General features: G+C 42.6%; 1 protein-coding gene across 2 annotated transcripts in view; it reads right to left on the bottom strand.

Annotated features, from left to right (window-relative positions):
- Slco1a2 (solute carrier organic anion transporter family member 1A2) overlaps positions 1 to 15,160 on the bottom strand; it is a 93,140-nt gene extending 77,980 nt beyond the window's left edge. Inside the window, exons 1-2 of one of the 2 annotated variants that reach the window (XM_037204008.1) lie at positions 15,145 to 15,160; positions 12,253 to 12,385 (exon numbers count right to left, since the gene is read on the bottom strand). The gene's annotated coding sequence lies outside the window, so the exon portion shown is untranslated. Of the gene's footprint in view, positions 1 to 12,252; positions 12,476 to 15,144 lie in introns of those variants that run through there. The other variant, XM_028879880.2, reaches the window with a different exon arrangement.
- Between the last annotated feature and the right edge of the window lie 3,079 nt (positions 15,161 to 18,239).

Genomic DNA, 18,239 nt, shown 5'->3' with positions numbered 1-18,239 from the left:
AGGCCCAGAGCTACAATCCAGACACTAAGGTCCAGCTAATTTCTGTATTTTATAAGCAAACAGAAAGATTTCTCTCCTCCTTCCACTGTGCACCACAGCTTCTCCTTTACGGAGCTGTGCCTGATAAGTCTCTTTTGAGATGACCCTTAAGTCGGCAAACAGCAATGGAACTAAAATACTTATTCAAATTGTGAAGAGCTTGACATTGAGAAAAATGGGTCTTTACCCACACACTATGAACGGGATTTCTTATCTTATATTTTTAGAATCCAAACTGGAAAAAAAAAGTTTGAAAAACACTAAATCTAACAAACTTAAATACTTCCAACATTGAAAGATTGCTCACAGTGTATATTTTTCCTTCCAAAATTATAATTATTTTAATGGTATATTTCTACAATCCAGTGTGCACCTGTGTGTGAGTGTGTGTGTGTGTGTGTGTGTGTGTGTGTGTGTGTGTGTTTGGTGGACATGTATGTGGGGGGCACATGTGTGCTATAGTACAAGTGTGGAGGTCAGAGGATAATGCTGGTGTCAGTCTCCACCTTCTGCCTTGTTTGAGGCTGGCTCCTCTGTTTGCTGGTCCCTCTGTGCAGATGGAAGACTTCCAGTAATTCACCTCTCTCCTCCTCCCCTCCAGCCACCGGAGTTCTGAGATAAGGGAAGCTAATCCCAGGATCCACACGCAGGTGTTCAGGCCTGTGTGAAAAGTCCTTTACCCACTGAGTCCTCTCTTCAGCGCTGTATTCATCTTCCTAAGACTCGTATTTCTGTGTTTGGTAAAAAGCTGGGAAAACTTTCTTTTTTGATTCAATGAGAACTTTGATGCTAGAAATGTTACCCTTGGGCACCTGACTTCTGTCCATTTCATACCTCACACTTGGCATACCTCCACCTCCTGGCTCATATATCCTGATCACACAAAACAGCTTTCTCCACCTCTGGAATATGCTCAGTTCTGTGCAAATGCTACACACTCTGTGTGTGTGTGTGTGTGTGTGTGTGTGTGTGTGTGTGTGTGTGTGTAACCTCTCCTGCTCCATTCAACTTTCCTCTGAATTCCAAGTTAACTACTTCTTTGTAGATTGCCAGATTGCTCAAACATTCCCTCAGTCACTGACAACTGTGTATGTAACTTGTTTTTGAATTTGATACTGTCATAGTGATTACAACCTCAAAACTACCTAGTAGAAGTCCATAGTTTCTTATATTTTGATCATCATGCTCAATTGTTATCTCTCTGTCTATCCGGCAAGCTTCCTGAGATCAGAGCTATATGAGAGCTAATATAATCCTCATAATATTTAAGATGATTATTTTCACAAAATAGGCATTTGATGCATAGAGGTGTAATTACCATCATCTATGAATGATGCGTGAGTAAATGCATGAATGAATTTTGGTATAACAATAATTTTGTATAGTACAACGAAGTTAAAGAGACTAGATTTTTTTTACATTCTCTTTATAAAACAAAGATAGTAATGCCTTCCACACATATTTTTATGAAAGATTAGGACTAAAATAAAGCACCTGGCAAGTTTTTTGTGTTTAATCGGCCATGGCTATTTTAGCCATGATGAGTGTATCTAAACAAAGGGTAGGGTGGCTTGGTATTATGGAGTATACTTCTGTTGTTGACTAGCCTGACTGGAAAAATGAGAAAGGGTAACCTGATAAAGGTTGGCAGCATAAATGGACATAAAACAATATTGGAGAAAGCCTTGAAGATAAACAAGGAGAGAGATAGAATGACAATAATCCACCCACATACTAGGATATGCACCACCAGATCTTTTCCTGCCCCAAGAGCCAAGTGACACAAAGACATACGTACTGTACAATTACATCTAGAATTACAAAAATTTGACAGAACCCTGCAAGACCTAGGCTCTGCAAATCCACCTCCTTCCCTGTGAGAACATTCCTACTGTTCTCTAGTACAAAAGCTAGGATCTCCAAGGAGCCATGAAAATCTTAGTTATAAGCAGATTAGGAAAATAGGAGGATGGAGCTTAAGTCAGCAGAAATTTTACCACATGCCTTGGCTACTCTTCTTGCTGTGATAAAATACCCTGACATGGGACACTTTCAGGAGAACGTGTTTGTTTTGATTTATACTTCGAGAGTACAGTCAGTCCATGTAGTGGGGAAGTCAAAGCAGCTGGAGCTTACAGCAGCTGGTTGTAGCAGGAATCTTAAAAGTTCTTATTAATAAAATCAAACCAGAGGCAAGTTATTGGGGTCCATGCTGGTAGATCAGAGAGACAGAACAAGCCACAGCTATCTCACCTCGCCAGATCCTCATCTGGTCTTGTCTCCTCAGACTGGAGGTCTCTGAGTCCTCATCCGGAATGGGTCTCAGCTGAATTACTGCTCAAAAGCCTGAATGCTTAACCAGCCAAATGCTTAACCAGCCAAAAGCCTCTAGTGTCTGGTCCTCATGCCTTATATACCTTTTTGCTTTCTACCATCACTCCCTAGGATTAAAGGCGTGAGTCACCATGCCTGGCTGTTTCCAATGTGGCCTTGAACTCACAGAGATCCCAGATGGATTTCTCTGGAATGCTAGGATTAAAGGTGTGAGTGCCACCATTTTCTAGCCTTTGTATCTAGTGGCTGTCTGTTCTCTGACCCCAGAAAAATTTATTAGAGTACACAATATTTTAGGGAACACAATACCACCACAGCTGGTCACATAGCTGGTCACATGGCATCTGCAGTAGGAGGCAGTGAGCACGGAACACTTGTGCTCAGCTCATTTTCTCCTGTTTCTACAGTCTAGGATCCCATCTTGGTTAGGGTTTCTGTTGGTGTGGTAAAATCATGACCTAAAGCAACTTGGGGAGAAAAGGGGTTGTTTCAATTACTTACTCTTCCACATCACAAATCACCATTGAAGGAAGTCAGGGCAGGAACTCAAACTGGGCAGGAACTTGGAGGCAGGAGCTGATGCAGAAGCCGTGGAGGAGTGCTGCTTACTGGTTTGCTCCTCTTGGCATCCTCAACTTGCTTTCTTATAGAACCTAGGACCACCAGCCCATGAGTGGACCCACCCACAATGGACTGGGCTCTCCTACATCAATCACTAATTAAGAAAATGCCACAGCTGGATCTTATGGAGGCATTTTCTCAATTAAGGTCTCCTCCTCTCAGATGACTCTAGCTTGTGTCAAGTTGACACAAAAACTTAACCAGCACACTACCCAAGGAATGTAGGTAGGTCTTACCACTTCAATTAATCTAGTCATGATAATCCCCCACAAGCACGCAGAGGCTGATATTCCAGATTATTCTAGATCTCATTAAATTGACAATTAAAACTATCATACTACATATATAACAAACTGTTAACAAATTAAGCTTATTTTAAATTAACTCCATGATCAAGCATTATAAAAAGGAAAATTAAGTCCATCAAACATGTGAAGTTAATTTTATATATGTGTGTATATTTCAATCTATAGATAGATGATAGATAGATAGATAGATAGATAGATAGATAGACAGACATGTAAATGACAGATAGATATGCATATATACTTCAATCTAGGCTCTACATATGACAGAAAACATATGATGACTTCTGTAACTAGGCAGTTTTTTGAAATTAATTCTGTGTGGGACATGATGGTTCACATCTATTACCCCAACACTTGGGAGGCTGAGGCAGGAGAATTGTTCAAGGCAGGCCTGTGTTCTCCAGAAAGACCTATCTCAAAACAAAACCAAAGGATTGGTGTGGAGGGGTAAGGGTTAATTTCTGACACATAGAAGAACTTTGAAATTCAAGAGTCTCTAAAATAAACATCCCTCTGGCAGGGGAAATTCTTACCAAGTAGTAATTGAAGTTAGTTAGCAACTATCTAAGAGCTGTAAAGGAATGGATAGGCATAGGTACAGGATAAATGATGGGGGAAGACTCCAGGTAAGGTGAGAGGTCAAGAAGAAGGTACTAGAAAAAGGCATCAAGGAGTCCTGGCCAATTTCCAATACCTCTGTGCAGCTCTGGACTCTGAACACATTCATAGCCATTTTCTTTCACATAAATAGGCATGACCCTTTTTTAAAGCCTCTCTTCCACTTCGCAGTTCAAGATGCTAGAATGCTAATCTTGGGGTGCAGATGATCTGTTGGGACAGGATAGGAAAAAGGCAGTAGAAGCAAATTCATTTCTCTGAGGCTTTCTCAGACAAGGTTGGAGTCTTAGGCTGTGCCTAGAAACTCCTACTCCATTTCCAGAATAGTTCTTAAAGAGTTAACACTGATGCTGGGCAGTGGTGGCACATGCCTTTAATCCCAGTACTTGGGAGGCAGAGGCAGGTGGATCTTTGTGAGTTTGAGACCAGCCTGGGCTACAGAGTGAGACCCAGGACAGGCACCAAAACTACACAGAGAAACCCTATCTCAAAAAAAAAAAAAAAGAAAAGAAAAAGAGTTAACACTGAGGGGTGACGTGGCTGTGAAACAGGACCAGCCCTTGGAGTATGAAGAAATTTCAAGTCTGGCTCTAGAGTTTTACTTGATATTGAGTTTATTATTTACACATAAGTTTTCACCTAAGTGTGTTCAGCTTCCCAAGTGTTAAAGTAAACATTGGATTTTCTATTAGATGGTAAAGAGTCAAATAACAATAAGGCATTGAAAATAATAATAGCCAGGCCACTGGCATGCTAAGCAAATGGCATGCTGAGAGGTGTGGGCTTCGGGAACAAGGCAGGGCTCTCTGAGCATCCTGGGCATGTTTTCAAACCTTTGTGCACATTCCTAGCATTTTTTAGCTTCAGTCTCTCCATTTGTACAAGAAATAGTGATGTGCGTGCATACATATCAAGACACAAGAAAAGATGACAGAGCAGAGCAGAGGCCTTCAGTAAATGACAACACTTGGCAGGCTAACAGCGTGACGTTTGCACTCTAGCATTTTATGGAATTGTTGAAAGCATGAAATGTTGAAGAAAAATATCAATCAACAGTTTTCCCACTTGGTCCCAGCTTATTGCCAAGCCTTTTGAGCAAACAATGAGAAAGAAAGTACAGTCATGGGTCAATGTTTGAGATATTCTAATAGCTACATCTGGTAAATTGCTGCAGGCCTAGGTTCTGGAATATATCTGGATACAGAGACAACCTGGCTGTACCTCACCACTGTAAGCATACACTACAGTCCAATGACTACCCAAGGTGGCTGTTTTGAGACACAATGTGCTGAGCTTCCTTAATGTCTGAGATTGCCCTCATCTCTAGTGCAGGTTATCCTTTGGTTAGCTGCAGGGGTTGAATTGTCCAATACACTGTGTTACCTCCAACAAAGAGCTTGGTCACTGTGATCAGTAAACTGAAGTAAATAATTTTTTCTATCTATGAGACCTAAAGTTAACACGATATGAAGACGACTTATTTAAAAATTTGTCTTCATCATTCACGTTACCCTGTACTTTTCTTACTGTGGATATAGCCTCAGAAAAGCTTTAGAGCTTTTTCTCTTTTTTACGACCACCCATATACTTTTCTTTCTAGTGTTTTCTGGGAATATATTAGGAACTATCCACCATTAAAAACAAAAAAGGGTATTTCATTGGTCTGAACTCACAAGTAGGCGATGCTGGCTGGTTAGTTAGCCCTGGGCTGCACACAGCTTCATCTTTCCACCACTGGATGACAAAGCCTTGCCATGGACTCTGAGGGCCAAACTCAGGTCCTCCTGTTTGCAAGGCGAGCACAGTGCCAGCTGAGCTGCCTTTGCAGACTCAAGCAGGGCATCTTTACACACACACACACACACACACACACACACACACACACACACATCATTAGTTAAATTTATTCATTTATTTTACATTTTGACTGCAATTTCCCCTCCCCCCTTTCCTCGAATTCCCTCTCCCATCTCCCACCACCCCTCAATCTTCACACATTCCACTCCTCCTCTGAGTCTGTTCAGAAAGGGACAGGCCTCCCATGGGTGTCAACAATAGCATGACATATTAAGTTGAGGTATGACTAAGGTCCTCTCCTTGGCTGGGCAAGGCAACCCAGTATGAGGAATAGGTCAGAAGCCAGCCAAAGTGTTAGGGACAAGACCTCCTTCTACTACTAGGAGTCCCACAAGTAGATCAAGCTACATAACTGTCACACATATGTAGAGGGCCTAGGTGAGTCCCATGTAGGCTCCTTAGCTGTTGATCCAGAGTCTGTGAGCTCCTATGAGCCCAGGTTAGTTGTTCTGTGGTTCCCTTGTGAAGCCCTTGATCCCCAGGCTCATACAATCCTTCCTCACGCCCTTCAACAGGATTCCTAGAGCTTGGCCCAGTGCTTGGCTGTGGATCTCTGCATCTGTTTCCATCAGTCACTGGATGAAGGCTCAAAGAAGTTATCTTAACAAGGGGAGATCCAGCATTAGCTTAGTGAATGGTCAATGCTCTGGTTAGAAAATGGAAAATTGTCTGATGTGTGAGCCCTTCTTTATATATGTATATACATATATGTATATATATATATATATATATTTCTCTTATGTATAGAAAAACATCATTATAACAGAATCAAAGCTATATTCATGAAAGTGTGTATTTCTGACACTATAGTGCTCGATGAATTCAAATATTCAGTAGCCATACCAATTAACTTCATTTAACACCAAGATTTATAGACTAGAGACCAGGAACATACAAACAGAAGTGACATGTCACTGGGACATTTTAAAAGGATATCACACACATGTGTGTGATATAGATGAAAGACTTCCTCTGGGCTTTTCATAACATTACCTCAGATGTTGTTTTAAGAGTTTTGTAGAATATTTAAAATGCATAAAGAAACCTTCTGCGTAGAGAAGCATACAATGATCACACATGTGGAGGCCCACAGAGGTTTCCTAGTGAGATCTGAGCTTGCTTTGTCCAGCAGAGCTGCATTAGAGGATTGCTTGACCATGTGCATGGTTTCTAGGTGACTGGAAGGGTCTACACCTGTCTGAGGTGGGGGAGGAGAGCTTTTACTCCACCCCTTGGCATTCCTATAAATAGCCCTTAGAAGAGCCAGAAGGGGCCGGTGGATAAGGATCCAGGCCCTCCCAAGGCTATCCTGTGTTTCTATCTGTCTCTCTCCCCTCTATCCTTCTATCTAAATCTCTTATCCCTCACTCCTCAAGAGTTCCCTGGGGTCTGAGCTCCCACATACCCGTGTGCAAGATGTCCAGTGTCAAGCTGTTGTCACTTTATTGTATTTTATACATATAAATACAAACCTCAAACTCAATCTATGCTATCCAAACATGGAAGGAAGAATGGGAATTTGTATAAAAGAGTTTTACCAAGACAGCATCTCACTTCTTTAGCCTGTTTTTCCAGGCTCCTCTTACATAATTTCTTCTCCCACATTTCAGATGAAAGCCTTATCTCTCACCTTCTTAAAATGCCCATTCCTTCCCCTTTATCAAAGAATTCACTGTTATTTCCCCAGGGGACACCCATGAGAACAGGCTTCCTGTGCATGTCCTCTGTAGTAGGAGCCAAATACTTTAGCTTTGTAGTTAATTTTCCTACAGGGGATTTCATTGCATTCTTAAAAGCACAATACCTATGTGTTTATAGAAGGAAGGCAAATGCTCTCCAAAGCCATTGAAATGGCAACACCCTAAACCTTAGGAAGCTGTTTCCTTTGTTTAGGAGGGATATTCCTGCTCAGAGGATGATAAACTCTAATTTTTTTAAAGCACTGTTGATTTATGAAGGAAATGTCTCATCAATCTAGATACAAAATTCTCCAAAAGCTATTCTTCAATCCATCTTGAATCTGTGTTGAAGCATCTCAGAGACTTCCAGATTAAAACAATTATAAGTTAACAGAAGCAAATATACCTTCCCTTAACTTATTAGGGAGTAGGGAAGTCCCACATTAGACATATCCAACTAATTATTTGGTTAGAGTTGATATCATCTAAGTGGGACAGGTGTGGTCAATAATCCTTTCATACATCTAGAGAATATATTTCAAAATATTTCTCAGAAATCAACAAAGGAATGATTCTCATAACCAAATAACAAACTTCTCTATGAATTTTGATTGTTTTCAATAAACTTTAAGAAAATTAGCATTCACCAATAATCTTGGTATTTTGGGTTTTTTTTTTCTGGTTATGTAACTGTGAAGAATTCAAACCAACAGGGGTTGGTGGAGGAAGCATGTTTGTGATTCCCGTGCTCAGGAGGCAGAGACAGAAGAATTGCTGTAATTTCAACCCTAACCTGGCCTACATAGTGAGTTCCAGGTTATCCTGGACTAATAGGACTCTTTATTTTTAAAGGAAGGAATTTATACAATTAAATGGAATTCATAAAACTAGCTCTTTACACAAAACAATAAGAGTTGAAAATGAGGCCAGGTGGTGGTGGCACACACCTTTAATTCCAGCACTTGGAAAGCAGAGGCAGACAGATCTCTGAGTTCCAGGACAGCTAGGACTGTTACACAAACAGAGAAACCTTGTCTTGATAAATAGATAGATGATGATAGATAGATAGATAGATAGATAGATAGATAGATAGATAGATAGATAGATAGATAGATGATAGATAGATAGACAGATAAATGAAAATGAACCTTCTGTCTTTTGTGAGCAACAGAAACTCCCGCAAAGCCAATTAACTGACGTGAATGTCAGTGGTTGTAGAGAGGTTAGAACGTGACAGGTCCAAAGACAAATAATCTTGGGCCATTTTTATCCCTCTTAATAACTGTGTATTACTGTTCTCTGTGCTTGCACACAGCTTTGTGCTCATTGCTGAATCATTTGAAACGTACAGAATGCCGGCTTTATACCCAACCAAAAGGTTAAAAACACTGCTGGAAAATATCCAGGCCTACAGCACAGATGTCTCCACTTTGTTTTAATCCTCCTACCAAATGTTTCCACTGAGGGGTTTGAAAATGAATTGATCTATGAATTTCTTTGTTCTGTTTCTCTAAACTGTTCCCACATTGGAGCGTGGACCTTGGGGTAGCCTAAGCCTGTGTTTGTGAGCCGTGGTCACTCATTTTTGACTCCAGACTAAACTATCCCTTATCCCGTCTTAGATGAAAGTTTTGTTTTTGCATCAATACTTTTGATCAGTAAGTCTAACACAGTTGTAATTCAATGACAATCTTCACAGAGAAAAGTTGAGTTTCTGGAAGTGGTGAACTGTTGCCCCCACAGACAAGCATTAAATCCTTAGGAACGTCTGAAGCAGACTCATCACGTGACTGACTCTACAGGCATCTTCCCCTCTTTCATGTCAGCTTGATGAAGCAGCTGATCGAAAGCATGAATTGTGACTTCACTTGAGGGCAGCAACTAGAGTAAGTGTCCCCTGAGCAGTTCTAGAGAGCTCTACAGACTCACCTTTGGGAAGGACAAAACATGCCTTAACAGCCCCTCCTTGGCTGTCATGGATGAAAATGTCGTCCACAGGTTCAGGTGGCAAAGCCGTTTAGGAGGTGAAACCCGTCTGAAGGGCGTAGGCCTTTGTGGAGATGGTCTGTGGTTTCTAGTCTGGCCCTACTTCTGTCCCGTCTGTTTACTAGTCCACCAGCAACCCCCTCCTGCACATGCCACCATGATAGGTTGTACTTTAAACCATTAGCTAAAATAAGCCCTTCTTCCTCTAACTTCCTTCTTGTTGGGTATTTGATCACAGTAATGAAACAGTAGTTTAGTTGATCAAGAAAGCACATATAACAACCTTAGATATTTATATATTGCTAGTACTTAGAAACAGTCTTTTACTCAAGCCTCTGGTGGTCAATGGATAAGAGAACTGGGCACATACGATAAGAAATCTCACTGGTCATTCTGTGCTAGGGATGGGAGAAGATAAAATAGCATAGCAGAAGTCTCACTAAGTTCTGCAGTATCCATGAGAGAAGCAAGCCATCCCCACAACAGCACTAGGATTAGGTAGCAAAGCAGCTTTTCTAGCCTATTAGGACAAGAAATGAAGTGTGTGTGTGTGTGTGTGTGTGTGTGTGTGTGTGTGTGTGTGTGTGTGTCTGTGTGTGTTAATAAAAACAAAATTGCTTTAATTATGGAAAATTATGAACACGTGTAAAGCCCACAATTTAGGGCTGATGAGATGGGTCAGCAGGTAAAGGCACTGACAGAGAGGCTAACAGCCTGAGATCCATTCCTGGAAACTAGGCACTGGGAAGAAAGAACTGATTTTCTTGGCATGCACACACATGTGTTACATGTGCCACACATATACACTCACACAGACACACACAGACAATAAATAAATAAATAAATAAATAAATAAGTAAAGTTTTAACAAATAAGTTGTGCTGTTGGATGGTCTGTATGTCAAATTACTCTGATTGGTCAATAAATAAAACACTGATTGGCCAGTGGCCAGGCAGGAAGTATAGGCAGGACTAACAGAGAGGAGAAAAGAAAGAACAGGAAGGCAGAAGGAGTCACTGCCAGCCGATGACAAGCAGCATGAAAAGATGCTGATAAACCACGAGCCACATGGCAAGGTATAGATTTATGGAAATGGATTAATTTAAGCTATAAGAACAGTTAGCAAGAAGCCTGCCACGGCCATACAGTTTGTAAGCAATATAAGTCTCTGTGTTTACTTGATTGGGTCTGAGCGGCTGTGGGACTGGCGGGTGACAAAGATTTGTCCTGACTGTGGGCAAGGCAGGAAAACTCTAGTTACAAAGTTGAAATAACTTTAAAAGTTAAGTCAAAGAATAAATGTCAGATTTGCCTATGAATACTGAAAATTGTAGGCACTGCCATATGAGATCCATTCATGGCACTGCTTTAATTAAAACAGTATGCTTTGAGCACAAATACAAACAAGCAGGCTGCTGGCAGAAAACCGAATCCAACCAGAACCAGGATCGATGGAGGTATAATATGTAAGAATAGCTTAACAGGAAAAGCAAAGCATTAATAAATGGTCTTAATCATGTATCCAAGTCCCCTCTAGCAAAACCAAAAAAGAGATGGCCCTGGCTAATATTATGCACAAAAATTTAAAAGGCAAGAGATCAGAGATTTTAATAAACAAAAATTTTAAGTTGCAAAAACACTAGGGAAATATCAAGCTGAGGAAAAACATCTTTTAAAAGATATTATTAACAAGGGGGGGTGCAAAAACAACATAAACCAAACAAAAAGCATAATGAGAAAATGTGGACCTATTGCATAATAACACTATAAATAGAGTAAAAATGATGTCATGGGGAAATGTTTGAAACATATATGAAAAGCAAAATGTTCCATTCTAATGTAGGGGGGAAATCCTGTAAATGGGAAAAAACACATAGGGAAATGACCAGAGTGGGGTTTTTACAGGGGTTGCTGGTGCTGAGGAAATGCACCCCAAACAACATATGCCTCTGAGTTTACACAGCAAATGAAGGAAATGATGAGGTGCCCAATACTCAGTGGCTGGGGGACACACCTGTTGTCACCTAAGGACCAAGCATGAATTAGGTATACATGCTAACACTGAAAGATTTCCCCAAGGCAGCATCAATGAATGCAGCAACATATCCTGAATATCCAATGGTCTTAAACTCATGAATGAGAGACATCTCCATGGTTACATGTAATGACATATGCTTTCATACGTTCTTCATGAATACAGAAATAAATATGAAGATAAGCAGCAACTGACTGTGCTTTCGTGTCTGTTGTTTTTAAGTAATGGTCTTGCTTTTTCATTTTCAACAGAAATGCCCATGGTATGTGTGTGTGTGTGTGTGTGTGTGTGTGTGTGTGTGTGTGTGTGTGACTGTCAGCAGTGTGCAGTGTGTGTGGACAGTGTGGGTGGTCATAGCTCCAGGTTTTAGACTTGAAGGGTGTGGTGACAAGAACATATGGAGAGAGCAAGGCTTATAAGAAAGAAACTAGATAAAGGAGGGGAGGCCTTCCAGGACACTGGCAAAGCAGAAAGAAAACAGCACTCCTGAGACTCAGACTCACTTCGAATCCACCCAACCACTTGTAGCTATACATTTAAAAACTCCAGGTGCACCAAACTTTGTTTAGGAACAAGCAAACATCATGCTGCACTGCACAGAATACATCCAGTATTAAATACAGTTGCTGTTACTATGAGGAATTTAAAGATCAAATATTAGAAAACTCAAAAGAATCTTAAATTTATAATTTAGGATTAAATCTACCTTGTGTTTCTCCAAGCAAAAATTGCTGGATTGCACCCACAACAACCAGAGGAAATGAGCAACTTTTACCTGAGCGTTCTTCACCATTGACAGTGGCTTCTGGTCTGTAAGCTCATCAATGCTGCCATGTCTTACCTACTGGGTGATTGGCAGGAGAGAAGCAAAGCAGAGTATAGGCAGGAGCCTCCTGTTCCTTGGAGAACTGGAGGGACAAATAAAGGGATCTTTGTTTACATAACTTTTAATCCTTTGTTAAAGTTTCTTTGGTTCTGAGGGTTGCATAAAGCAGGTTATAATCTTGGAAACAGACTCCAAGATTAGCCACTTGGAGCCTGGGGCTCCTCCTTCCTGATCTGTGATTTCAGTTAACTCCTCAGTGGCCTTGTCTCCTATTGCAACATCTTATCAAAAGACCACAGAAAGCTCCCTTGATGTTCCTTCATGTTTTCTTTTCTGATTAAGAAGCCTTGAACCAGCCTCCTGTACTGCCCACTTGATGAATTCAGATGTGCATAGAGGGTTGGAGAACTAGCCCAATCAGGAAAGTATAGGCATGATACAGCTGCCAGGTGGCTTCTCTGTCTCCATCAGTTAAAGAATTAAAAGACAGAGAAATGAGACCATGTACAGTGAGTGTGTTTATGAGCAAGCCTTGCAGACTTCTTATACAGAAGAGGAGCCCTCAGAGCAGGGCAACCATCGGCTTTAAAGGACCTGAGGCTTTCTTTGTGTCTAGGATACCCTCCTTGGCTAGTTGCCCTCTTTCACTTTTCTTTGCTCTGAAGATGTCTCTGTACCCCTTCTCTAGCAGAGATAATGTTTCTGCTTCTGGAATTGGTGATCAACTAGGGTAAAAGTGGGTCCCTTGACCTCCTCTGTGCTTTGTGGTGTAGCCAGTACAGAGAACCCCACTCTATGTGAAGAAAATGGGCTATATTTTAGAGAAATAGAAACTTAAACTGCTATAGACAAAGGCAACCACAAAAAAGGGGGGGTAAGAAAAGAAAGGAAGGAAGGTAGAAAGGGAAGGAGGGAGAAGGAAGAAGAAGGGGAGAGAAAGAGAGAAAGAGAGAGAAAGAGAGAGAGAAAGAAAGAAAGGAAGGAAGGAAGGAAGGAAGGAAGGAAGGAAGGAAGGAAGGAAGGAAGGAAGGAAGGAAGAAGAGGAAAGAGAAAGAGAACTTGCTACCTGTTGTTGGGGGCAAGAGGTAATTTTTTAAAAAGCTCAGTGGAGTTGTGCCCCCCTTTCTTCCATCCTCAGTGCCCACGGCCTCAAAGCTGGCTTTGATGTCCAGAACCCACCTTTCAAAAGCTGGTGTGCTGGCCTACACTCACAACCTCAGCACTTGAGAGGGAGTCAGGCCGGTCCCTGGGGCTTGCTGTTGAGCTGTCCTCACCGTCTCAAACACTAGGATAGATGGTGCCTGAGCAATGACACCTACAGCTGACCTCGGGCCTGCACAAGCACACATACCCGCACTCCCGTGGACAGGGACCGGCACACACAAATGTACGACAAACAAACGAAAAGAAGGAAATGAAGATAGTGGAGAGATGCTTAGTGTCAGATCCCCAAAGAAACCTGAGACAAGCCTGGCGGTGGTGGCGCAGGCCTTTAATCCCAGCACTTGGGAGGCAGAGCCAGGCAGATCTCTGTGAGTTCAAGGCCTGCCTGGGCTACAGAGTGAGTTCCAGGAAAGAAGCAAAGCTACACAGAGAAACCCTGTCTCTAAAAAACAAAAAAGAAAAAAGAAAAAAATAACAAACCCGAGACAAAGTCTCACTCAGTACTGTAGTTCGTCCCAACACTTCCCAACTCTAATTTAAACCTCTCCAAACCAGGGACTGGGTTTCACTCTCCATCCCCAGCGTTTGGGATCCCTGTCCACCTCAGCTATTTTGGCTGTGCCCTCTTGGTCTCTTTGCTTTTGGCCTGCTGGTCCTTACAGCTCCTCTCTTCCTCCTCTCTTAGTCCCCTCTCCCTCTCTCTTTCCTTCCTCTCACTGACCTCCCCTTACATGGTCCAGTTCAGCCTGGATCCTTCCAGATGCTCTGTCTGTTCTCTCCCTCATATCTACAGTAGAACCTTCTCCTCAACCGTACCTAGGAGCAATCATGTCCTCAATTTCGTTCACTTAGCAGGGAAGTGTACTTGTTGCTCTTTCAGAGGATCCGAGTTCCCAGCACCCACTTGGCCGCTCACAACCTCCTGTGACCCCACCTCCAGGAGATCTGATGTCCTCTTGTAGACTCTTTGGAAGCCAGCACATGTGTCATACATTGACATGAGTAAAGAAAATATTTTTAAAACAATGAAAAGATGTGCCTCAAACAAATGTTCCATTTCCGGGTAGCTGGAGGGGCTCAGACAAGCTTAACAGGAAGAAGTGGAAGGGCTGAGTGGAAGGCATATGCTCGTTTCCCAGGATGCTGCTGATGCTTGTGAACACCAGATTGTCTTGAGAGAACCAGCGCTCGAAGATTAGTGGACCAGTGATTTCTCTAGCTAGATTGAGATAGTCTGTGTCAGGCCGCAAGATAGTCACACCCCAGAGAAATCTAGGACAGAATGAAAATGATAGTGGATCTTAAGGTGAGAAATGTGACATCATGCAAAGGCTTTGACACATCCCAGCTCTAATAGTGACTACTTGTAACTTGAGACTAGGTCATTAGCCTGTGTTTTTAATTTCTTTTTAAGATTTGTGCATTTGTATGGTGTGTGTGTGTGTGTGTGTGTGTGTGTGTGTGTGTGTGTGTAAGTGTGGTGTATGGTGTGGTGTGTGTGTGTGTTTGTGTGTGCTATGTGTGTGTGTGTGTTGTGTGTATGCTTGTGTAGTATGTGTGGTTGTGTGATGTAAGATGAATCTTAAAAGGTTGAATTAATAGAAAAACCCAGAGCCAGATATTGGGGTTAAAACCTGAGATATCAGAAAAGCAGAAGGAAGCAAGCCACGTTCTTACCATTTGGAGATCCTCAGCCAAAGAGACCTACTTCCTGTATACTCACGCCTATATGCCTTTCTGTTCTGCCATCTCACTTCCTCTCTCCACCCAGCTACAATGTGTTCTGTGCTACGTGCTGTGTGTGTTTGCGTGGTATGTTTATGTATGTGTTTGTATTATGTGTGTGTGTGTGTGTGTGTGTGTGTGTGTGTGTATGTATGTATGTGGTATAAGTTGTGTGGGTGGTATGTGTGTGTAGTGTGTATATGTGGTGTGTGTGTGTGTGTGGTGTGTATGTGGTGTGCTGTGTGTAGTGTGTGGTATGTATATATGTGTGTATTGTATATGTGTGTGATGTGTGCATATGATGTGTGGTGTGGTTGTGTGTGTGTGTGTGTGTGTGTGTGTGTGTGTGTGTGTGAATGCACAGCCTAGTGAGGAGGGATGCATGCTTATGCATGTGTACTGACCATAAGAGAGCACTGTGTCCTCCTCTGCTACTCTCCACCCATCCCTTTGAAGCAGCAGTTTGAACCTGGAGTTTACATTTCTGGGCTCAGCTGGAAGCCTGCAAGCCCCTAGGATCTGTCTCTGCCTGCATCAGACCTAGAATTGCAGAAGTCTCTGGGACAAGGGCTTATTATGTGAGTGTTGTGGTCCAAATTTTGATCCCACACAACTGTAACATATATGCAGAGTGCCTAGGTCATGCAAGCTCCTTGGTTGTCAGTTCAGTCTCTGTGAGCCCCTAGGAGTCCAGCTTTGCTGATTCTGTGGGTTTCCTTGTGGTGTCCTTGACCTCTCTGGCTCCGACAATCCTTCCCCCCCCCTCCCTTCTGCAGGATTCACCTGACTCTGCCTAATGTTTGGCTGTGGGTCTGCATTTGTTTCCATCATCTGCTGGTTGAAGCCTCTCTGATGACAATTGGTCTAGGCACCAATCTGGTCACAGGAGATGGCCAGTTCAGGACACGTATCTACTATTGCTAAGAGTCTTAGCTGGGGTGATCCTTGTAGATTTCTGGGCGATTCCCTTGCACCAAGTTTTCACCTGGTCCTGAAATGCACCTCCCTTTCCAGTAAGTCTCTTTCAGTACTCTCCCACTTCATCCCCACAACCCCTAAACCTAATTCTTCATGTTCCCATCCTCACTGGCCCTCAGTTCACTCATGAAATCTCTTCTATTTCCTCTTCTCAGGGAGATCTGGGAGTCCCCCCATGAACCTTCCTTGTTACCTAGTCTCTCTGAGTCTGTGGATTGTAGCACAGCTGTCCTTTATTTTACAGCTAATATCCACTTATAAGTGAGTGCATATCATGTTTGTCTTTCTCTGTCTGGGTTACCTCACTAAGGATTTTTTTTCTAGTTCCATCCATTTGCCTTCAAATTTCCTGATGTTCTTTTTTTAATAGCTGAGTAATACTCCATTGTGTAAATGTATTTGGTTGAGAGACATCTTTGTTGTTTCCAGGTTCTTGCTGTTACGAATAAAGCTGCTATGAACATAGTTGAACAAGCATCTTCCATAGGACACTTAACCAAATCTTCTGGAACATGTTTCGAGTCTCCTTTGGTCTCCGATGTCACCAGCCCCACACATCAGCTGCTGCTGTTGAGATTTCTCATCATTTCAGTTCTTCCATCATCTCCAGAAAAACAGACTCCCCAAATGCCTGAAGAGCAGCAAGCTGCATGGGTGGAGCTGGGCACTGCTTCCAGCGTGGGAGGCTGGTTGATCTCTCCAGTCACCTCACCCAGGGCAGACTTGAAGTTCCTACCTTTCACCTCTCTCCACGGGCTGGATGGTTTTCTCTTCTCTGGTAAGAACGTTAACATTTCCTAAGTGCTTCTGTGCTCAGCCGGACTAGGAGCCCATGTGTGCAAACCTCATGTTTTAATCCTCTCACTAACAGGAATTGGCTACTGTCATGATCCCACCTCTGTAGAGGAAGACTGAGTGTAAACAGGCCCTGATGGCCCCGAGATCACATGCCTGGTAAGCACATGGTGAGTGTTTGGTTTGGTGTCAGGAGTCTACACTGCACTCCTTCTAGGTAACTGACAAACAGCGGACAGATAATTTTGTAGAGAGCTGCACGTGCTCTTTCCTTCTCTTGTTACAATTTTAATAAACCGTCAAAACCTTGGAGAACCATACTCAGGAAAAAGTTATGGCAGGTCATGCATTCATATATGCCACCTCTCTTCAAAAGAAACTCTAACAGAATTACCTCTGTCCAAAAAAGTGGGTCTCCCTCGGCTGCCCGATGCCCTCCTCCTCCTCCATCTTCCTTCCCCACTTCAGCTTCTGACAGTGTTTCCCCAATGATTTGGTGAAAGGGTTTAACAAAATGGCCTGTGAAAGGCGCGAGTGTTATGAAAAAAAATCCGAGTGGCAGGACTGAGTGGCAAGGAGCCCACCCAGTGTGGTGGTCTGGGAAGGCGTGTGAGAAGGCGTGTGAGAAGGCGTGTGAGGAAACAACGCTTGGACCGAGATGAGTGCAAGAGCCCAGCCCTTAGACATCCAGAGACAGAGCCTTCAAGTGTGTGGTGCTGATCGTGCAAAAGCTCAAGGAAAAGGGAAACAAGCACACAAGTCTGACAAGAAAGGCACTGTTGACAGAGAAAGGTGACTCACCGAGGAGCCAAGAGACAAGAAACGAGAGCAGTGAGCACTGGGCCATATCAAATAAGTTCCTAGACTATGAAGCAGGAAAATGACCTGATTAAATTCTTATGGTTTTGCTTTAGATTTTTTCCTATACTTGGCTTTTTTTAAAAAAATGCTATTTTTATTGGCTGTAGGTGTAGTCAAATTTCTAAACAGTCTTAGTAAATCAGAAACACAGAGCCAAATATAGGGGTGAAAGCTGTAGAGATCGGAGAAATATTGACAGCCACCGCTAACCTTACCCACCAAGCCACCGTTGCTTCCACAGAGAGAACCGAACCAGCTTCTTCCTGTCCAACCTGCGCCCTTATTGCCTTGCTGTTCTGCCTTCTCATTGGCTCTAAGCCCAGCCACATGACTTCCTCGTCACTGCCTGTCTGTACAGACCTCCAGGTCTCTATGGTTGGTACTGGGATCAAAGGTTAGGGTCACCACTCTTG

The sequence above is a fragment of the Peromyscus leucopus genome, chromosome 3 (genome assembly GCF_004664715.2).
Source record: "Peromyscus leucopus breed LL Stock chromosome 3, UCI_PerLeu_2.1, whole genome shotgun sequence".
NCBI lineage: Eukaryota > Metazoa > Chordata > Mammalia > Rodentia > Cricetidae > Peromyscus > Peromyscus leucopus.
The sequence above is the reverse complement of the archived record's forward strand: the minus strand, read 5'-3'. Positions and strand labels throughout refer to the sequence as shown.